The 21,769-nt window shown below is 47.6% G+C and overlaps 1 protein-coding gene and 1 pseudogene across 2 annotated transcripts in view; one reads left to right on the forward strand and one right to left on the reverse strand.

Annotated features, from left to right (window-relative positions):
- The window catches only part of JMY (junction mediating and regulatory protein, p53 cofactor), a 483,755-nt gene that overhangs the window by 381,703 nt on the left and 80,283 nt on the right, over nucleotides 1–21,769 (reverse strand). The gene's annotated exons all lie outside the window — the stretch shown is intronic.
- Nucleotides 3,825–4,292, forward strand: LOC147726676 (transmembrane protein 238 pseudogene; annotated as a pseudogene).

Consider the following 21,769-nt stretch of genomic DNA (forward strand, 5'->3'; position numbering starts at 1 on the left):
ATGTCTGATTGTAGCTTTTGGGTATACAAGCACCACATCTTCACTGGGCAAACCAGAGGAGAAGCTTCCATGCTAACACATGGCACTGGAGTCCCTCCACGCAGACCGTGTGCAGTAGTCTGACATCCCTACCGGCTTGTCCTCCTCTAGATCAAAACGGGGTCCTTCGTTCTTTCCCATCAGGTTGGCAATTTCCAAAGGGGATTCTTGGCTTTACACCTACATACATGCAGGGTACACTTAGCTATGGTTTGCATCCAAGGAGTATGCTTGATTACGGTCATGTATCTATTTGCCTACATATAGTCACTGCTGTAGCACCATGGTAGAATTCTACCTTTTATTTACTCTGTTGGTGCTTTCAATCGTATATATCAGTTTCTGTCTAATGCTTATCGAGCACACCCATTTTATACTAGGATGACGCTGGTCCAACAAATGCTTATCGAAAATGTCCCCATTATTTATTCTGTGTACCTCTCTGAGACTAAGTGAGCACGAGTGACTGAGCAAAAAGTGCTGTACTGTTTTCACGATTCCTGAAGGATCAAGGGTTGTCATGTTCGATAGTAGCCAGAAACTATTCACTCCTTGGTAAGGTTAGGGGGCTTGTAGTGGCACTGTGAGCTGGCTAGTTTAAAGGCTAACATATCTTTTGGGGGTGCCTGAAATCACACTAATCCCTTAGTTTTTGTTGTCTAAACATGCAGATCCTATATAGATTTGTAGGAACTACACAATGCACTGTACTGGCGGTTAGCCTCACAGCTCCAGTTCTTTTGGCCTAAATGATGTGAGACTTATTAACAAACATAATGCCAACCAAGGAGGTGGTAGCTTATTTTTTGACTGCAGAGAGAATTCCTATGATGCAGAATTAGGATTATAACAAAAGTAACATTTTCTTCTGTACAGTGGTATCGTCACTGATAGTCATAAACGTAGAGTAGAATAGCAAGCATATCTCTAGTCTGCATTGACAATATCAAAGAATAATAGTGTTGACTATGGGTAACTAACAAGGAAATCTCAGTTAACCAAGCAAATTCTTTAAAGCTGCCCGACCTACTATTGCGTCAGCCCTTGAATCTTCATCCAAACAGTAATGTTTGGTGAAAGTGTGTATTGATTTCCAGGTAGCTCCACTACATATTTCTGTTAATGGTTCACTAAGCAAGCAGCTGTGTGTAGAATAAGCCCTGGGTTGTTCTGGGAGAGGTGTGTTGGATCATTGATAACAGCAAGAAATGCAAGAAATGATCCACCTAGTAATGGATTGGTTTGGAACTCTCCTACCAGTCCCAGGAGGACCACAGTTAACAAATAACTGGCTTGCTTGGGGTATATCTATCTAAATAAAACGTGAAAACTCTTATAACATCAAAGGACTGTAAAGATCTTTTCACTTGAGAAGTTAGAATGTTGATAAATACTGGGAAGGAAACAGTCCGAGTTATATGATAATCTGAGACGACTTTAGGCAAAAAGTAAGTGTGTGTTCTAAGGACTGTCCTATTGCTATGAAAAACTGTGTACGGCTCGACTGCAGAAGTAATTGCAACTAAAAAGCTAATTTCCAAGAAATCTGTACAAAGAAGAATAATGAATAGGCCAAACATTGGGAGGCTAAATTCTGACGAAACCAGAGTCAGTTCCCAAGAAAGTGGTGGGAGCCTAAATGAAGAAAAGACTTCTATCCTTCCAAAAATTCTTATCATGGAAAAAGTAAAAAAACAGGATATTACGTTTGGTCCTTTTCTATATGCGGTAATGGCAGCAAGATGACCTTTAACCCCTTCATTGCTAGGCTCACCTCCCCGTGCTAAGCATTTTTTGGTAATTTGAGGTAGTATGCTCTTATGCCTCCACAACGTTTTGTTCACATAAGGTATCTAGGCCACATGTGTGTCCTTTTTTTCCCCCCAACATCATGAGGATTTTACAGGTTCCCAGGGTTTGTGGATTCCCTTGGAGGGGGACAGAGAAGTTATACAAAATACAGCTGAAAATGTTTCTTTGGGGGGGTGGGGAGATAATGGGAATAAGTGCAGCAGAAGAAAGCGTCAGGTGTTTTTCCTCCAAATGGCACCAACAAAGGGTTTGAAGTGCTAAAATCACCATCTTTCCAGCTTTCAGGAGCAGGCAGATTTGACTGAATAAGAAATTCAAGTTTTTCAACACAGTTTTGGCATTTTACTGGGAGATAGACCATTTTCCCTATTTTTTTGCTTTTAACCTCTTTCCATTTAGTGGTTAAAAAGGGTGTGAAACCCATGGCGGATCCAGAAAGGCCAACATCTGGAACTCAGCAAGTGGTCATGTGTTTAGATCCTTCAAGGTTTTTCTATACAAAGTAACAGTTGAAATATATTAATATTGAAATTGTGTAAAAAAAAAAAAAAACAGGCATTTGTGTCTACATTTTAATCTGTAACTTCTCACTATGGCAGATTTTATAAAGCAATTTAGTGACGTCCACTGGACCCTTCTGCTTGCGCGGATATATAGGACTTGTAGGTTCTCCAAGAAGCCGAGGTACCCAGAGCCAATAACTAAGCTGCACTTTTCTGTGGGTTTTAATTGTGTACCGGGTATACAGCAATTCATTGGGTAAAATATAAAGTGAAAAATAGGTATCATGGAAACCCATGTATTTCAGAAATGGGCAAAAGATATGGAGTTTAGAAGCAGTGGTTATTTGCACATCTTTGAATTTGTTGGTACCCATACTAGCATATAAATTACAGAGCATTTCTCAAAATGACTTCTTTCTTACACACTGTCCTGGATTTGGAAGGTGCAAATGCAGAGAAAGACAATTTGTAATAACACTCGTTTTACTATTCTGTGTTACACTAAGTCTCCAGATAAAAATGTTACCTCACTTGTCTGGGTAAGCATAGTGCCTGCAACAGGAAACGGGCCAAATCGCAACATGGACAAATTACATTTTCCCACTGAAAAATTACCCTTTTTAGGTCTCGGCTAGCGTAGGCTGCGCACATGCGCAGTCTCGCCAGCGTGACTCAATGACTCTGAGTAGCGAGGGTAAACCCTGCCCCTCTTCTCCATTGGCTGGCCTCCTAAACGGCGGCCAGCCATTGGAGAAGAGGTCTCAGTGTCGTCATTCTCTCGCTCTAAGCCACGCCTTTTTCGGATTGGGGGGTTGTGTTTTTTCGTTTTGTTCTACTAGTGACTTTGTCAGTCAAAAACACGCCCCCAATCGCAAAAGGACGGGGCTTAGATCGAAAGAAGAACCATTTGTCTGTAAGCCCCGTCCTTTACAGACTGGGGGGCGTGTTCTTGATTGTTGTTTACATCCTAGAAAACACGCCCCCCAATCTGAAAAGGACGGGGCTTATAGACAAATGGCGAGCGCTCGAGCGCTTGTTGTAAGGGTGACTTTGAATTAGCAAAGAGAGAGAGAGTGCAAGAGAGTGAGTGAGTGTGTGTATGTGTTTTCTAATGTTTCAAGAAGTCTGCAGGTACGCTGTCAGCGAACCATGACAATCACAAAAGAACCTCCGGCTTCCGTCCATAATTTGATGCGGTTCCCGGACGCTTGGTAAGGCGGGGTGAGTGGGGCCCAGGGTGGGTAGGCCCAGCCCAGCCCATGGCTCTTGCTACTTCCTTCTATTTTTCTGTCATTGCAGCTTGTGTGGGGTGATGAGGCGAAACAGTAAAGCCTGCTCGCCCCCTCCGGCAGTGTGTAACGTGATTCCTGCCTCCAACAACAGGTTCGATCGGTTTCCGGAGTCTGCTGTGTACACAGCACAGCTTTGCAGAGCCCCACTCTCGCGCCGCACACCTGGGGATGGGCAGACATGGCTAAGGCCGCTCTCGGACGCTGCCGGATGGCTCTCCTGTTCGCGGTTCTGATGGACCTGGTGGGGGTGGCCTCCCTTCTGGTGGGCATCTTCGCCCAGCTGCAGTTCAACGGGAGGGACTTTGGCGACTTGCTGATCTACACTGGCGCCATTCTGGTGTTCCTGAGCCTCATTGGCCGGATCTTCTGGTACACAGGCAATATCGAGATTTCCCTGGAGGAGCTGGAGTGAGACTATGTCGTCAAAGGGGGCACACTCGCCCACCTGGCCCGCAAGATCTTCCGCCGCCTCTCTCGCCGCAGTGGCAAGCCAGGGGGAGGTGGAAGGAAGAAGGGAGGGCCTCACAGGGGTACCGGAGGCGCGGCCGCAGCAGGGGAGGACAGCCTGAAGCTGCCCCGCATCAAGGAGCCGCCATCAGAAGAAGAGGCGTCCCGAGGGTGTCGCCGGCCTGACCTGTTGGGGTAAGTTGAAGGGTTTGCCCCACTGCTGGCAACAACGAAGTTAATTTTGATGGGTGGAAGTCAGTCCGATCGATAGCCACAGTAGGTGGCTTAAGGACAGACTATTACCCCTTGCAATAACTCCTGACGGGTAGGATGATGTTAAAATGTAGTGAGTTTGTACGATTTGGGCCCACACTTGCCCATCTTATTTATGCTCTAAATGCACACAAGCCCTGTGTGGAGTCAGACTGTATTTACCCTTCCACGCCCAATTATGTAGTCCGACTGTTTCAAGTCACATTAATCAAGACTAGAACTCCCAGAATGCATTGGGGTGTAAATAAATACATGAATAGGTGGGAAAGATGGGGGGTGATTCCTCTGATCTGGAGTCCTGGCTAACCACTCACGAGACTAGGGTGCGCCATACCGCCTGTTGAGTTAGAATCGAAAGTCGCGGGTGTTTACTCAATCGGCCACTGAATGCGTGCAATCCCCTGGGGGGAACCTCGCTGACGCCTTACTGTGGAGATTGCAATAGGCTGGGATCACAAGCTGTGAGATCACACCTCGGCTCAACCGCCGATGCCTGGTGTGATCCTAGCAGCGTCAAATGCTTGTATACCCGATAAGCATCGTCAATAGGAAGAAATGGGAGCAACATGGAATCCACACACTGACAGAGTTGCTCAAAAATATCCTTAAACTGCGGGCAAAACCGACACCGTTAACCGCTTTAGTGGGCTTTATTGTTGGTATCTGTTCGGATTTTCTGTTTAATTTTCAGTAAAACGTCGAATTTTACATTTGACTAGACTTTAAAAAAAAAAAAAAATCCTATATCGTGGAACTTTTCAACTAAAACGTAACAGGCAAACGAGCGCCGTCTGCACCCACTCCCCATTCAAGGAGAACTAGAAATAAAACAACGTTGTATTTTCCCAAAAATTAACATACAAAACGGTTATTCTGAAACTATGCTACAATTATGGGTGAAGCATCACCAGGAGTATCTATGTCTGGTTCGCGCGCGCCCTGGGGCGTGGAGGAGGTGCTGGGGGAAGTAGGCCCTAGCACTCTGTGACCAGCTCTGGAAGATTCATCTTCCGTGCCAGTCAGGTTTCTTGGAGTCTCCACTCCCCATATTGAGTGCACGGAGTATAAATTCAAAACAGCAGTGGTAAATATTGTCCCTCGCAGTGTCAGGGCCAGCACACACAGGGCCGCGATTCTGGTGGCCCCTCACCTTGGCGGCAGGGCTGCTGGTAGGACCTACCGCTTCCAACGGGCAGCTCATCCCCATAGTTGAGTGCTACCTGGGGGCACTCCTCTAACTGCCCAACTCTGGTCAGCCATCGGGGCTCCGAGCCTCCAGCTCCCTTCTCTTCCAGGAGACCCGGCACACAGCATCTATGCCACACACAGGCCCGCCGTGGGTAAAGGGGCACTCCGCAACATGCGTGAGCAGCTGGCTCCGATCCACTCAGGCATGAGCTCACCTTCTCACAGCCAAACTAGGCCTCCACGGTTCATTCAGACTTGTTCTCGCTTATTTAGAATAAACTTTGGCCACGCGTCAGAGAAACAAGGACATCTCTGGATGACTAACCTCGCCCAATGGCTATCCAACAGCGCCGACATCCTAGCACCGTTGAAAAAACGTCAAACCAAACTAGGCAGCAAAAACGCCTCCTGGTTCAACAATGATCTTAAGAAATCGAAGAAACTCTGTCGCTCCCTCGAGAAGGCCTGGAAAAAAAAACCAAACACCAGCACCAGGGACGCCTTCAAAAACGCCACCCGCATTCACCACCAACTGATTCGGACTGCAAAGAAAGCCGCATTCAAAGACCGACTAGATAACAACGCCCACAACAGCAAGGAATTATTCAACATCATCAAAGAGTTTACCAACCCCTCAGCCAACTCCAACGACATCACCCCCTCTCAAGCCCTCTGCGACTCCCTAGCTTCGTTCTTCCACAACAAAATCGCAGACATCCACAACAGCTTCGACAACCAATCCGGAGACCAACCCACCCAACACTCTGCAGGACCTTCACCCCCCTTGAACACCCTTAATGACTGGAACCCAATCTCCACTGAAGACACCATCCGCCTGATGAACTCCATCCACTCAGGATCCCCCACAGACCCATGCCCTCACCACATCTTCAACAAAGCTGATTCCATCATAGCACCACACCTCCGAGACGTCATCAACTGCTCCCTCAACTCCGCCACCTTCCCAGAAAGCTGGAAACACGCCGAACTTAGCGCCCTTCTGAAAAAACCCACAGCTGACCCCACCGAACTCAAAAACTACCGCCCCATCTCGCTCCTTCCATTCCCAGCCAAAGTCATCGAGAAAGCTGTCAACAACCAGCTCGCCGCCTTCCTCGAAACCAACAAATCCCTCGACCCCTCACAGTCCGGCTTCCGAGCCAAACAAAGCACGGAGACCGCCCTCATCGCCGCAACAGACGACATTCGAACTCTACTGGACAATGGAGACACAGTCGCCCACATCCTCCTCGACCTCTCCGCAGCCTTCGACACAGTCTGCCATAGCACCCTTCTACAGTGCCTCAGAAACATCGGAATCCAAGGAAAAGCACTGGAATGGATCACCTCGTTCCTCACCGGAAGAACCCAGAGAGTCCGCCTCCCACCATTCAAGTCAGAGGCCACTGAAGTCATCTGCGGCGTACCACAAGGATCCTCACACAGCCCCACCCTCTTCAACGTATATATGAGCCCCCTCGCAGCCATCGCACGCCAACACAACCTCAACATCATCTCCTACGCTGATGACACCCAACTGATCCTCTCACTCACCAAAGACCCTAACACCGCCAAAACCAACCTACATGAAGGAATGAAAGAAGTAGCCGAGTGGATGAAGCATAGCCGTCTGAAACTTAACTCAGACAAAACAGAAGTCCTTATCTTAGGAACCTCCCCCTCCGCCTGGGATGACTCCTGGTGGCCAGAGGCCCTTGGAAAAGCACCCATCCCGACGGATCACGCACGGAACCTGGGCGTCATCCTAGACTCCTCACTCTCGATGTCCAGACAGGTCAGCGCCGTCTCATCTTCTTGCTTCAACATTCTTCGCATGCTCAAAAAAACATTTCGCTGGATCCCCACCGAAACCAGAAAAACGGTCACCCATGCACTGGTTACAAGCCGCCTGGACTACGGAAACACCCTATACGCCGGTACCACCGCAAAACTCCAGAAAAAACTCCAACGCATCCAGAACGCATCAGCCAGACTCATACTAGACATCCCGCGTAAAGACCACATCTCCAGTCACCTGAAAAAACTCCACTGGCTCCCCGTCAATAAGAGGATTACTTTCCGCCTCCTAACCCACGCACACAAAGCACTTTACGAACTTGGACCCGATTGCCTCAACACACGACTCTCCTTCAACACCCCCCCCCGCCAGCTACGATCCTCCAACCAAGCCCTTGCTACCGTACCTCGCATCAATAAAACCACCATGGGAGGTAGATCCTTCTCCTACCTGGCAGCTAAAACCTGGAACTCACTCCCCACTCACCTTCGTCTCACTCAGAACCACCTAGCATACCTAGCATTCAGAAAGCAACTTAAAACTTGGATATTTGACAAGTAATTCCCCACCCTTCCTCAAGCGCCTTGAGACCCTCTGGGTATGTAGCGCGCTATATAAATCCACTTGACTTGACTTGACATGAGACTATCTATTGCAATTTAATACCCTAAACGCCTGCTACACCCTGAAGGTGCTGCAGTAGCAGCAGCCACCCTTGGTTTACTAGTACCAAAAGAAGTGCAAAGGCCCAACAGGATGAAATCCAAGATGGTGCCGATGGCTTTGACTATAAATATGTCATTGACCTCAACACATTCTATAAAAACAAGCCTTTCCAATCACCTCTCCAACTGGACAAAGAGCACTGTCTTAATAATTTACATACAAAAGACACACTGGTGATGTGACTGTAGGGAGTACATCAGCATGAGAGCCCACTTTCTGTTTCATATGGCTCTGTGTGTGTGTGTGTGTGTGTGGCTCTGTGTGTGTGTGTGTGTGTGTGTGTCTCTGTGTGTGTCTCGTGTGTGGCTCGTGTGTGGCTCTGTGTGTGTGTGTGGCTCACTCTGTGTGTGGCTCTGAGTCTGTGTGTGGCTCTGAGTCTGTGTGTGTGTGGGTCTGTGTGTGTGTGTGGGTCTGTGTGTGTGGGAGTCTGTGTGTGTGTGGCTCGCTCTGTGTGTGGCTCGCTCTGTGTGTGTGTGTCGGTCTCTGTGTGTGGCTCTGTGTGTGTGTGTGGCTCTGTGTGTTTGTGTGTGGCATTTGCGAGAGATTAAGTTATTGGCATTGTAAATGACAATGCCATTTATTTACCTGTTTTCAAAGCAAACACATAAATACAAAAATTGTCATTTACAATGCCAATAGCTCTAACTTTTGCAAATGCGAGACCGTTGCATTCGAAATGCTTGTTTTACAATGTACCTAGCTGTGGATTTTGGGCACCAGATCAGCCAGCAGCTAGGGAAACCTAGAAACCCTGTCATTTTTTTACAAATAGACACCTAGGAGAATCCAAGATGGGGTGACTTGTGTGGCTCTCAACAGGTTTTATTACCCAGAATCCCCTGCAAACCTCAATTTGTCAAAATAAAACACATTCTCCTCTCAGTTTTGTGATGGAAAGTTATGGAATCTGAGGGGAGCCACAAACTTCCTTCCACCGATCATTCCCCCTAAGTCTTCTGATAGAAATGATAACTCAAAGGTGTGGGTAGGCCTAGTGCCCGCAACAGAAAACGGCCCAAAATGCAACGTGGACATCACCTTTTTTCACAGAAAAATGGGCCTATTTAAATTTCGCCTGCACAGAGCTTGTGAAATCTATTGTATTTATTATAAATCTAAACAAGCATTTGCAATGCAATAGGTCTCGCGTTCATGCACGTTTTTAGCTACTGGCATTGTAAATGACAATTCCTTTTATTTATGTTATGGGTTTTAAAACATAGATGAAAGGCATTGTCATTTACAGTACTAATAGCTGAAACTTTTGCAAATGCAAGACCTATTGCATTGCAATAAAGGGTCTTATCGACCGCTTGTTAGATTGTAAATATCAGAGGAAAAGTCTGGCCTGCGATGTCTTCAAAGTAGTGATAAATAGTGCAGTGAAGAAGATGTGTAAGTGTTGTAAATTACACAGACACAAAGTGTGAAGTGTGAGTTATATATGATGCGAGCTATACACACTAACAAAGCGCTTCAACATCTTTTGCTCTGTGATTACGCTGTTGTGGCTCAGGAGGAAGAGTGGGTGGGGACTATTTCCTGCCCTCTCTGTGATTTGAGTGTGCAATGTGACATTGCGTAAGGTCATTGCTCTCTTTGGCCTAATAAAAAACACTCCATGAGTAGTAGGGCCCTGGATTAACCTCCTGGTGCAGGGCGGGCTGTGCTTTATGGTAGGAATGGAGGGAGGGAGGGATGATCTCGGCTACAGCTCCGGCCTTGTACTGTGCCCCTGCTGTTACTAGTGAGCGAGATGCACTGAAGTGGTGGTATTGGAATTGGTGATGGTGGTATTGTTGGTAGTGATTGTGGTGGTGGGGATAGTGGTGGTGGTGGTGATAGTGGCATTGGTAGTGGTGGTATTGGTAGTGGTGGTGCTATCGGTGGCAAAGACACTAACCTCAAACAGCCCAATCAAGGGGCGACTGACAATGTACGCCAAGAGACAGAGGGATCGCAGGAGACTCAGGAAGGTGCGGACACTCCGGCCACAAAGGCCTTCATTTCGGAGCTGTTCACGTCACTGAGGGCCACTCTACAGGAGGTAAAAGAGCAATTAGCAGCTGACCTCAAAGAAGTAAAGCGCAACGTGGAAGACATCGGGGAGCGTGTGGCAACTCTTGAGGAGCATGAAACTGGACGGGATGAGGAACTCGAGATGATGCAGCAAGAGCTCCTCCGTCTCAACATATAGAACTACGAGGTCAAGCGGAAGACCTAGAAAATCGCTCCTACCGTAATAAGATACGCATCAGAGGGGTGCCATCCGGCGCAGAAGGGAAGGACTTCAGGGAGTTTGTATCGACCTTATGTCGACAGGTACTAGGAGCCGAGCATACGACCGAGGTCCAAATTGACAGAGCTCATCGGGTAGGCCTACCGAGTGGCGGAAAGGCGCCACTGCCAGACATTCTCATATGTATCCATAACTTCCAACTGAAAGTACTGATTATATAGAAGGCTAGAGCGGCACACCCTCTGCAGTTCTGCGGAGCCTCCCCAATGCTCTACCATCGGCTATCACGTTAATTAAACGAAGAGACTGTAGGCCGGTCATTTGAAATAATTGGGGATTGCCTACCACTGGGGCCATCCTTTTCGAATTATCTTCGGATATGAGGATAAACTGCAGCTGATTCGCACTCTCCAGGAATCCAGGGAGGTGTTAGGAATGGCACGGTAACAGTCCCCGGAGCCACAACGCAAATCTACCAAAGGTTCGAGCCAATCGCATCTCCGTTGGCAAAAAGTGTGGAAACCCTCGTCCCCACATAAACCAGACACGGCCACTATTATCAGAGTGCGAGAAGCGGTCATTTCCTCCCTATCCAGTGGCTTTAGTCAACCAGCGCCCTGCTGAACGCAATGCCGGACAACATCATAGAGCACACCATAGAGGCGGGGTTGAGCTCTCCTCTCCTTGTGGACTTGCTGAGGTCACTGCCCCTTTACTAGTTTTTTGTTGATGAACTTTGGTCATAATAGACTATTGCGTTACTCCATCCCTGTTGACTGTTCTGAGTTTTGTTTTTTTGGGGTATACTTCACCAGTGTTAGGACCCCCTGCCTCAAGACTGCGAGGATGAGCGCCCTTGTGTCCGTACTACTCAGACCCACCCAAGCAGAACTTGACTACCGTCCCTCTCCTCCATTAGGTAAATGGAATAGGTAGGGATTTTAAGGTCATCTTTCTCAATGTTTGAGGGCTCAACCACCCCGTAAAGTACTCGGCTATCCTCTCGCTGCTAGAAAATGCAGACTGGACATTTGCATGCTACAAGAAGCCCACTTACTATCTAAAGACATGCCACGCATGTGTACACACAGATTTCTGCGCCAATATTGGTCTGCAAGTACTTCCAAACCCAGTGGGATAGCTATATTATTTAGCACTAAATTTGAAGGCAAAGTCCTCTCAACGCTTTATGAAGTGAGGGGGAGGGTTCTTACTCTTAGGGCACAGTGGGGCTTCACTCTTCTCACTCTCATCAATACCTACTCCCCTAACACAAACCAGGAACCGGGCCACTAGGCCCGGAGCAAAAAACCCAGGTGCCCCCCTTGCAAAACCCGGTCGTTTTGTGAGCGGTAATTATTAAGTCTCCACAATACGTTTTGGGCCCTTGCCTGTCGCGGGTACTTGACCCACCCACACGAGTGAGGTACCATTTTTATCTGAAGACTTTTGGGAATGCGGGGTGGGTAGAATTTTGTGACCCACGCAGAACCCAGAACTTACCATCACAAATATGTGAGGAAAATGTGTTTTTGACAGAGTTGGAGGTTTGAAAGGGATTCTGGGTAACAGAACCTGGAGAGAGCCACACAAGTCATCCTATCCTGGATTTCCATGGGTGTCTAGTTTTCAAAAATGTATAGGTTTGCTAGGTTTCCCTAGGTGCTGGCAGAGCTAGGATTCAAAATCCACAGCTACGCACTTTGCAAAAAAAGGGGTCTATTTTCAATGTAAAAATGTGGTATGTCCATGTTGAGTTTTGGGTTGTTTCCTGTCCCGGGCACTAGGCCTACCCACACAAGTGAGGTACCATTTTTATCGGGAGACTTAGGAGAAAACGGAATTGTAGAGTAACTGAAGTCACTTTGAAAAATGTCCTATAATTCACATGCTAGTATGGGTACCCACAATTTCAGAGATGAGCAAATAGCTACTGTTTCTAAAGTCTATATTTTGTTCCCATTTCGGAAATACATAGGTGTTTTTGATACTCATTTTTCACTCTTTATATTTTACCAAATTAAATGTTATACACCAGGTACACAATGAAAAACCATTGCAAATTGCTGCTCAGTTATTGGCTCTGGTTTCCTCGGGTTCTTGGTGAACCTACAAGTCCTATAGATCCCCACAACCAGAAAGGCCCAGCTGATGTAATGGTATATTGCTTTCAAAAATCTGTCATACTTAGAAGTTACAGGTGAAAACATTGGCACAAATGGCTGTTTTTTTCAAATCATTTTCAATTTTTTTTATTTTCAACTGTTAGTTTCTATGAAAAATCCTTGAAGGATCTACACAATGACCCCTTGCTAAATTCACAATTGTGTCTACTTTTCAGAAATGTATAGCTGTCCGGGCTCCAATATTGCTTTCACACCCATTTCTTTTTTTTTTTTTTTATTTCTTTATTGCATTTCAATTGGAAATAACATCAATATAGAATCACAATCCCTCTCAAGGACCCCCCTCACCCCCATCTGACATTGCGGATAACCGCTGTATACACAGTCTCATAACGCCTTTTTGATTAATAGTATACACAGCCATTTAGCCAACAACCCGTAACAGGGCACGCTGCATTTCACCACATCTGGGTATCGCATTACTAGTAAAAGACTCTCCGTCAGGGTAATAACCGTTTCACACCCATTTCTACCACTAACTGAAAGGAAGTTGAAAGCATAAAATGTAGCAATAATAGGCTATGTCCCATTAATATGCCAAAACTGTGTAAAATATTTTGGTTTTCTGACAAAAGTCGGCCTGCCCCTGAAAGCTGGGAATATGGTGATTTCAGCACCACAACCCTTTGTTGATAACATTTGAAGGGAAAAAAAACAGACGCTCACTTCTGCAGTACTTTTTCCCCCATTTAAAAAAAAAACTATTTAGCTGCATTTTGGCTAATTTCGGAGTCCTCTCCAGGGGAATCCACAAACCCTGGGAACCATTAGAATCCTCAGGTAGTTGGAAAAAAGGGCACAAATTTGGCGTGGATACCTTATGTGGACAAAAAGTTACAGGGGCCGAAGCGTGAACTACCCCAAACAGCCAAAAAAACACTTAGCACAGGTGGTGTAAAGGCCAAGCAGCAAAGGGGTTAAAGTTTTTTCTTCAATATTTGGTTTCTAGCAATAAAAACAGAGGCTTGCTTGTATGATAACTCTGCACTTTGGTAGCAGTTTCAAGTTCTGTGCCTACGGGGAGGGTTTCAGTAAATCCCATCTTTTTTCTTGAATTGTTGAACTATTTAAATATGCTTTTCAGAACACTGTTAGGTTGTTAGTTTGAGCTGGTTGCTGATGCTTCTGTAAAGGCTTTGGTACATTGGGTCTGCATAATTAATGTTGCTCCCACCAGTTGGCTAAAGTGGGGTGTTTTTTTTTTTTTTTTTTTTAAACCTTTATTTACGAATGCACAATACACAGCGTCTGCCTACAACCCCGCAGGGCCGGCCGCTATGACATAAACAGGCTGAGTGAAAAGTAGATTATGAGACAGCACGTTGCCGAAGCAATCCTTCAAGTCCACATTATCGGTTAGAGCATAGTATCATACAAGTAGGATAAGAAAGGTTTAATTTTATGTTTTTGTCGAGAAGAACAACAACACACAAACACATGGTATCATAGTGGCAAGGGTCGCTGGGGGTGGGGGGGGAAAAGTGACGCGGTAAAAAGGACTCTGGCAAGGGGGGGGTGAGCACGAGCGGGAAAACAAAACATGTAGTGAAATTGGGGAAGGAACGTAAATCATGGGGAGGAGGGGAGAGGGACCTCATAGTCAAGCGGAGGGGAGCAGATATCACCGCGATAAGTATTCCACGGAGCCCAAACTCTGGACCACTTCCCTGGACGCCCCCGAGCCTCATACACAGTCTTCTCTCGGAACATGGACCAGTCCATGTTCTCTTTCCAGGCACTGAGCAATGGTAATCTAGGGGAGCCCCAGAGCTGCGCGATGTCCCTCTTTGCGACCATATTGCCCAGGGTAACCCAAAGTGTCTGGGCAGCATTACAATCAGACGGTTCCCACACATTCAACAGACAACGTCGTGCTTCGGGAAGCAGTGGGATCCCAGTGACACGACTCATAACATCATGCACCCTGGACCAATACTCTGCAATCATCGGGCATTCCCACAGAACGTGAAGAAAGGTACCATCCATCCATCCCACACCCGCGCCTGCATCGTCCATCCGAAACCAAACCCATTCGCACCAGACGCACTCCAGTCAGATACACACGGTGGAGGACCTTCAACTGGACAAAGCGAAGCCGTGCCGGAATAGCCACCTCCTTAGGGGAGGACACAGCTGACTGCCAGTCCTCGTCGTCTAATTCAAGTCCGTCAGCCGTCCAGGCAGCCCGGAGCTTCTCGAGTTGGTCAACTCTGTTGTTAATAAGCTTTTTGTAGATTAAGGAGATGGTACTATCCGGGACGTGGCCGTCTAGAACTCGATCCTCCAAGGGGGAGGACTGCGGAATGTCGGTGCCAGGTGGAAAGACGGAAGACAAGGCGTGCCTCACTTGCATGTACCGGAAGTGCTCTCTATCATCAAGCCGGTATTCCAGTTTCAACGACTCAAAGGACTTAACCGCGCCCCGTGCCCATAGGTCCTCCACCGTGCTGATCCCAATCATGTCCCATTTCTCAAACCCTTTTGTCTTCCACAGGTTGCCCAACCGTTCCGAGTCATACAGTGGCGTCTTACGTGTCAGCCTACCACCCCAGCCCGTGGCCACGGTAGCGTCCCTCCATGCCCGCACTGCACATTTCGTCGGGCCCGTAAGGAGTCGAAAGGGTGCCTTTGAATACAGAGCCCTATTAAAATTGCCACCGGGCAACGATAGCTTATCCAGGGCAAAGGCAGGAGCGGGCTCCGGAGCATAGGTCGCATGGTTGATAGCGCTCAGGTGCGAGGCCCAGTAGTACTGTCTAATATCCGGCAACGCAATACCCCCATCATACCAGGAGAGCGTGAGCTTGGACAAGGCAATGCGGGCACGGCCATCCCAAATCAGTTGCCGCTGTAAACTCTCGACTTCACGGAAGTAGCGAGCTGGAACAGGGTCGAAAAAATTTTGTAGTGCGTAAAGAAATCGGGGGAGCGACATCATTTTAAAGAGAGCCGCCCGGCCCAATGGAGATAGAGGCAAATCGCGCCAACGTCGAACGTCTTGCTTAAGTCTACGGAGCGGAGCATACAAATTTCGCTCATAGCGGACCGATGAGGTCATGGATACATAGATCCCCAAATACTTAAAGCCGTCGGCCGCTACCAGAATGAGAAACCTGCGGGGTAGAGGCGGTAGAGTACCAGCTATAACGTAAACACAGGACTTGGTCCAGTTAATGATGAGTCCCGAATTCTTACCGAAGGACGTGAGAACGTCGAAAAGAACGTTAAGCGACTTCTGAGGGGAAGTGAGATAAAGAAGGATATCATCCGCGTACAAGGAGACACGATCCTCAAGGTCTGGGGACCATCGGATCCCTTTAATAGAGGGTTCCCACCGGAGCCATGCGGCAAGGGGTTCGAGCGCCAATGCAAATAGAAGCGGGGAGAGCGGACAGCCCTGACGTGTGCCACGGCCTAAGGGAAAGGGGTCCGAGCATCTACCATTCACCGCGACCTGAGCAAGTGGCCGTTCGTGGAGGAGCTTGACCCATGCGATGAATTTAGGGCCAAAGCCAAATTTAGCGAGGGCCGCCCATAGGTAGGGCCATTCGATAGTGTCAAAAGCCATTGTGGCGTCCAGGGAAGCGACCACTGCCGGCTCGGCGAGGATTGGAGCTCTCGCGAGAACGCTGTGGAGTCTACGCAGATTGAGGGCCGTGTTCCTATGGGGGATGAAACCGGATTGATCCGGGTGGATCAGGTCGCAAATCACCTCAAGCAACCGATTGGCCAGTACCTTGGCAAGGATTTTGGGTTCCGCGTTAAGGAGGGAAATAGGGCGGTACGAGGCGCAGCGGTCACGAGGTTTGCCGTCCTTATAAATGACGACTATGGTAGCGAGGCGCTGCTCAAGGGGGAGGCACCCAGCCTCAACCGCCTCGAGAAACATTTGACGCAGGTGGGCGGCCATCTTGTCGGGACAAAGTTTGTAAAGTTCAATGGGAAGTCCATTGGGGCCCATCGCCTTTCCCGAGCGCAAGGATCGGATAGCGAGGGCAATCTCATCAACCGTAAAAGGGGCCTCCAGGGCAAGACAGTCCTCATCCGACACAGTGGGTAGGGCAATGTCACGCAACAGTAGCCTGGAATCAGCCTCATCTCGATCACTAACAGGCGTGTAAACCGTCCGGAAGTGGTCCACAAAGCAATCAACAATTTCACCCGGATCAGAGACACTCTCACCAGATTCACAAACAATGGCCGGTACAACTCGACTCGCACGTTCAGTCTTATCCAGCCACGCAAGGAGCTTGCTAGCCTTGTCACCCACATCATACAATCGGCCAAGTTGATTCGCTCGCAACAGTTTAGCAGCATCCGTGACACAGGCTTTATAGTCTGCTTGCTTCAATTCCAGGGTGTGCAGCAGTGCAGGCGTGTCATTCCCACCCAGCTCACTTTCAAGCGCAGTAATTTCGGTTTCAAGAGCCACAACAGCCTCCCTCTTCACCCTACGCTCTGCGGCAATAAATGATAGGGCGGAACCCCTAATAACCGTCTTGAAGGCCTCCCAAAGAACAGTGGGGGAAGTGACCGAGCCCACATTCTCAGCGAAGTAGCAGTCTATTGCCTTTATCAAATCTGAGCGGAGCCGGGGGTTTCGGAAATGCCAGGAAGGAATCGGGGGGACCCTGTTGCCAAGTAGACCGCCCACAGAAATCGTAATCAGCAAGGGGGAGTGGTCCGAGATACACCGGGGAAGATGTCGCATCTCCCGAACAGTGGACAGTGTGGAGGCCAACATAAAAAAATAATCGATACGGGAGAGACTACCATGTGCACCAGAGTGAAAAGTGTATTGCTGGAGTGTGGGGTGTAGTGAGCGCCAGACATCTACCAAGCCAAAAGTATCAGCCATCTCACTGAGCCACATCTGGGACTGCAACAATACCCTAGGGGGAAGTCGGTCACATTCACCGGACATTACAGAATTGAAGTCTCCGCCCAGGATCAATAATCCGTCCGGAAGCCCAAGGAGAGTCCTGCCAAGGTCGGCAAAAGTGGTAGCCTGTAGTCCCGGGGGGATATAGACAACAACAAACACGATCTGTTTACCCTCCCACCTCCCAGAAACAGCAGCATACCGCCCACGGTCATCAAGGATAACCTCGTCAATAGCAAGAGCAAGGGAAGACTTTATCATGATACCCACACCCCGGGAACCTGAAGTGAAACCAGCATGTGCAACCAGGCGATAACCCCGGCGGTCTAAAGCCTTGCAAGCATTTCCAATCAAGTGGGTCTCCTGAAGGAATACAACATCTGGGGTGTGGCGCCTCAAGAATTGCAGTACAATGCCCCGCTTGATCCTATCACCCAGTCCGTTTACGTTCCAAGAAAGAACCCGCATTTCACCCCCCCCCATTGCGACAAAGACATTCCACCCCCACCCCCCAGCAGAACCCACAGATCAAAGTCATTGCGAAATGTGAAATACCATGAAAACCAAGACAGAACAAACTAAACGAAACACAACCCAGTCCCCAGAAACCAACCCCAAAACCGAAACCCGTTACAACACCCCCCTCCCTGCACCCCTGCTGACTATAAAGCCACCCCCAACTGCAGTGTGCCTGTCGCCCCATGTTATCTACACAAAGAACCCCCCGAGGAGGAAGGGAGAAATCACCCGTTCCCGCACCGCCACGGGCAGTACCATAAAGCACGAAGTTAATCTACACAGTACAATGCATAGTCTCAATCAGAACCTCTGGGGCCCCATATTACTCCTGGGCTGTTGCACCACCTTCAGCACCACCAGGGCCTCCACTTCCAGAGTCATCTGCCGGCAACGAGTCCAACCAGTCGGCAGCACGTTCAGGCTGATCAAAAAAGTAGGCACGTTCTCGAAATTCGATCCGTAGTCGGGCCGGAAACAGCATGGCGTATTTTAAGCCCCGATCTCTCAAACGACGCTTCACTCCAAGGAAACCTGATCTTTGTCGCTGCACTTGAGGAGTGAAATCAGGATAGATGGAGACAGAGTTATTGTCGTATTTCAAAGGGCCGTGCTTACGGGCGGCCTGGAGGATAGCGTCTCTGTCCCGGTAGTGAAAAAGTCTCGCAATGATAGGCCTCGGTGGGTTTCCTGGCTTCACTTGTCCTCCTGGAAAACGATAGGCGCGCTCTACGGCAAAGAACTTACTGAGCCCTGCCGGAGCAAGTTGAGCGACAATAAGTTCCTCGACCAACAGGTCGGTCGATACAGCACCATCACATTCCGGCACTCCGACTAGGCGTATGTTGTTCCGCCTGGCCCTGTTGTCATAGTCCTCCATCCGCTTGAGCAGCAAATCGTGCGAGGCACGCAGATTACCAATCTCAGACTGCGCCTCAGCCATGTCCGTCACCAGACTCGACGTTTTAAGATCCAGAGCCTTCACCCGCTCATTTGTTTTGGCTAAGTCGGCCCGAATAAGAGTTACATCCACCGCCACCGTGTCTATTTTGGTCACTACGGCTTCGAATTGCTGACTCATATCGGCCTTAAGTCCAGTGATGGCAGCCAAAAGGTCTTGGAGCGATACTTCCGAAGAGGACGGCATGTCCGTTTGAAGTCCTTCAGCACCCACACTCGTGACCCCGGGGGAGCCTCTCGGCTGGGTGTAGCGTTCGATCATATTAGACTGGATCGATCCCCCCCGGGTTGCAGCCTTCCGGCCACCAATTTTACGCTTTTTGGCGACCTTAATTTACATTTAGAAGCTCCAAAAATGTAACGCCAGTAGTGCCTTTCTGTCTGACCTTGAGACACTGAATCTGTCCCTATGTAATGCTGGCTCCACCCATGTTGCAGTGCCATTTACTCGACCCTATTTTATCTGATCTCCCCTTTGACTGCCGTGTTTCCGCTCTTCCTTTAGAATGGTCTGATCACTTTGCAGTTCAATGTAATTATATCCGATAAGGCTACGGTTCCCCCTGAGGACCTTGGTAGCTTTAGACATTGGGGCAAGCTGTATATGGAATCCTTTAATACCTTACTATTAACGAATCCTCCGGATTCTCCCCTGCCCATCTCGCAGTTTGATGCTGCGGTGTCAGATTGGCTTACTAATACTGTTAATTCTAGTCTGCCTCTTAACACTAAATATAAGCTCCCTCATCGCCCTCCGGGCCCGTGGTTCACGGAGGATCTTAAAGTTGTAAAATCAAAATGCAAAACCCTTGAGAGGAGATGGAGAAAATCTTATTCGCCAACCTGTATATCTGACTACAAGAAAGCCCTCAATAATTATCATTCTCTATGTAAGACAGCTAGAGCCATCTACGTTACGAATACCATTGTGCATGCCCAAAACTGTCCTCGCACTTTATTTTCTGTAGTGAAGAAACTGGCAGGCTCGGACACTGCTCCTGTTCCTCCTATACTTGATGTAACTCAATGTAACAGCATCGCCGCCTTTTTCATTGAGAAAGTTGAACTTATTTATAGCACATTAGAAACTACTCCCTCCGCTGGTCGGCTCAATCTACGTCCTGATTCCACTTATAGAGGAGAGCCCAATTCTTTGGCAAAGCTTTATCTCCGGCTTCCTCTTGATGCGGACTCCTTTCTGGAATGCTTAGCCAGTATGAAATCAGGTTCCCCACGTTACCCAGTACCCATAAATATTTTACGCCAACTCCTCCCTAAATCATTAGAAATCATCAGGGAACTTCTCAATCTATCATTAAGAGAGGCTTGGATTCCCCCAGAGTGGAAACGCGCCATGATTATTCCCCTACTGAAGAAGACCGGTGCTGACACTTCTAATTTGTCAAACTTCAGGCCTATTTCTCTGCTTCCAGTCTTCTGGAAGATTCTAGAGAAACATGTAAATAACCAGCTGACACACTTTGTGGAGAGTTTTGGTATCTTGCACCCCTCTCAGTCAGGGTTCAGGGCCAATTTCTCCACTGAGACTACTCTCCTTGGAGTGACAGAAAGGTTGCGTCACGGTCTGGACCGAGGGGAGACAATGGCACTCATTCTGCTTGATTTGAGTGCCGCTTTGAATACTGTTTCTCATTCCATCTTGCTTGCCTCCCTCCGGTCCCTAAGTATCGAAGGCCTTGCTCTATCTTGGCTTACCTCCTTCCTTAGTGATCGCACCTTCCAGGTTTTTTCTTCAAAGGCTGTTTCCAAAATGTGCTTATGTAAACTTTCTAGGGCTACTTCAACTTAAACAATTCCCTATAGCATAATTAAAGGGAACACAATAGTGACACTCAAACCAAATTTCTTTTTTTTGGAAAAATACAAAAATGTTTATTAGTGCAATTTTCTGATTATTCAATATATCATAAAACACAATTCAATTGTGTTCGACTTTGAGAGTGCGTTTTATTGGAGAGAATATATATATATGTTTCTTATTTTTTTTTCCCAAAGCCGTGGAGACACGGCCGAAACGCATCATGCTGACTGCAATGCAATAAAGCACTAATTTGAAAAGCACGTTGTGGTTGGTACCTGTTTGTTCCAAGGACTTGATTTTCGGGACTATGGATATATATATATATATATTATATATATATATATATATATATATATATATATATATATATATATATAAATATATATATATTTCGTTTTGATAGCATTTCTTATCTGTGACAGGCCTGTGAAAAGCTCCGATTCAGATTCACAGTGCACTGCTGATGCACTTAAGACTGCTCATTCAGTAGTGTGTGTACTCGAGTTTCCCTACTTTATTTTTCCTTGCAATATTATATAGCGCGAACTCGACAACATGGCATGACCACAATTTACATTACAGAAGAACACATGATTTTGTGGTAGGCACGGGGAGACAAAGTGAGTTGCCTGGAATCACAGGATGTTGAACTGATGCAGAGATTCGAACTTAGCTCCCCAGCTCTAAAGTTCGCAATTCTAGAACTTGTGGCGGGAGGTGTGTCTAAAAGTATATGTCGGTGCTGGCCATCAATGAGAGAGACCTGTGCATTTTTCAAATGGGTGGTGAAAAAATATGAGTATGTTGCTGGAGATGTGGGCCGCCGTGGCACCAATGTACTTACCGGGGGAGGGTAAACACCCATTATTCCGCAACTTTCTTTCCGCATACCATCACTCCGCATACTTTCATTACAAAAGTACCATGACTCCGCAATGCCATAGCGCATGGCATTACATTTTATATGCTTTTACCATGCATACATTTACAACGAAATTCGTTGTAAATGCATGAATGGTAAAAGCATGTTTATTTTTAATGTTTGGATAAGATAAGTATGGGTATAGGGGTATATGTTTTGGGGAA

The sequence above is a fragment of the Lissotriton vulgaris genome, chromosome 3_1 (assembly GCF_964263255.1).
Source record: "Lissotriton vulgaris chromosome 3_1, aLisVul1.2, whole genome shotgun sequence".
Taxonomy (NCBI): Eukaryota; Metazoa; Chordata; class Amphibia; order Caudata; family Salamandridae; genus Lissotriton; species Lissotriton vulgaris.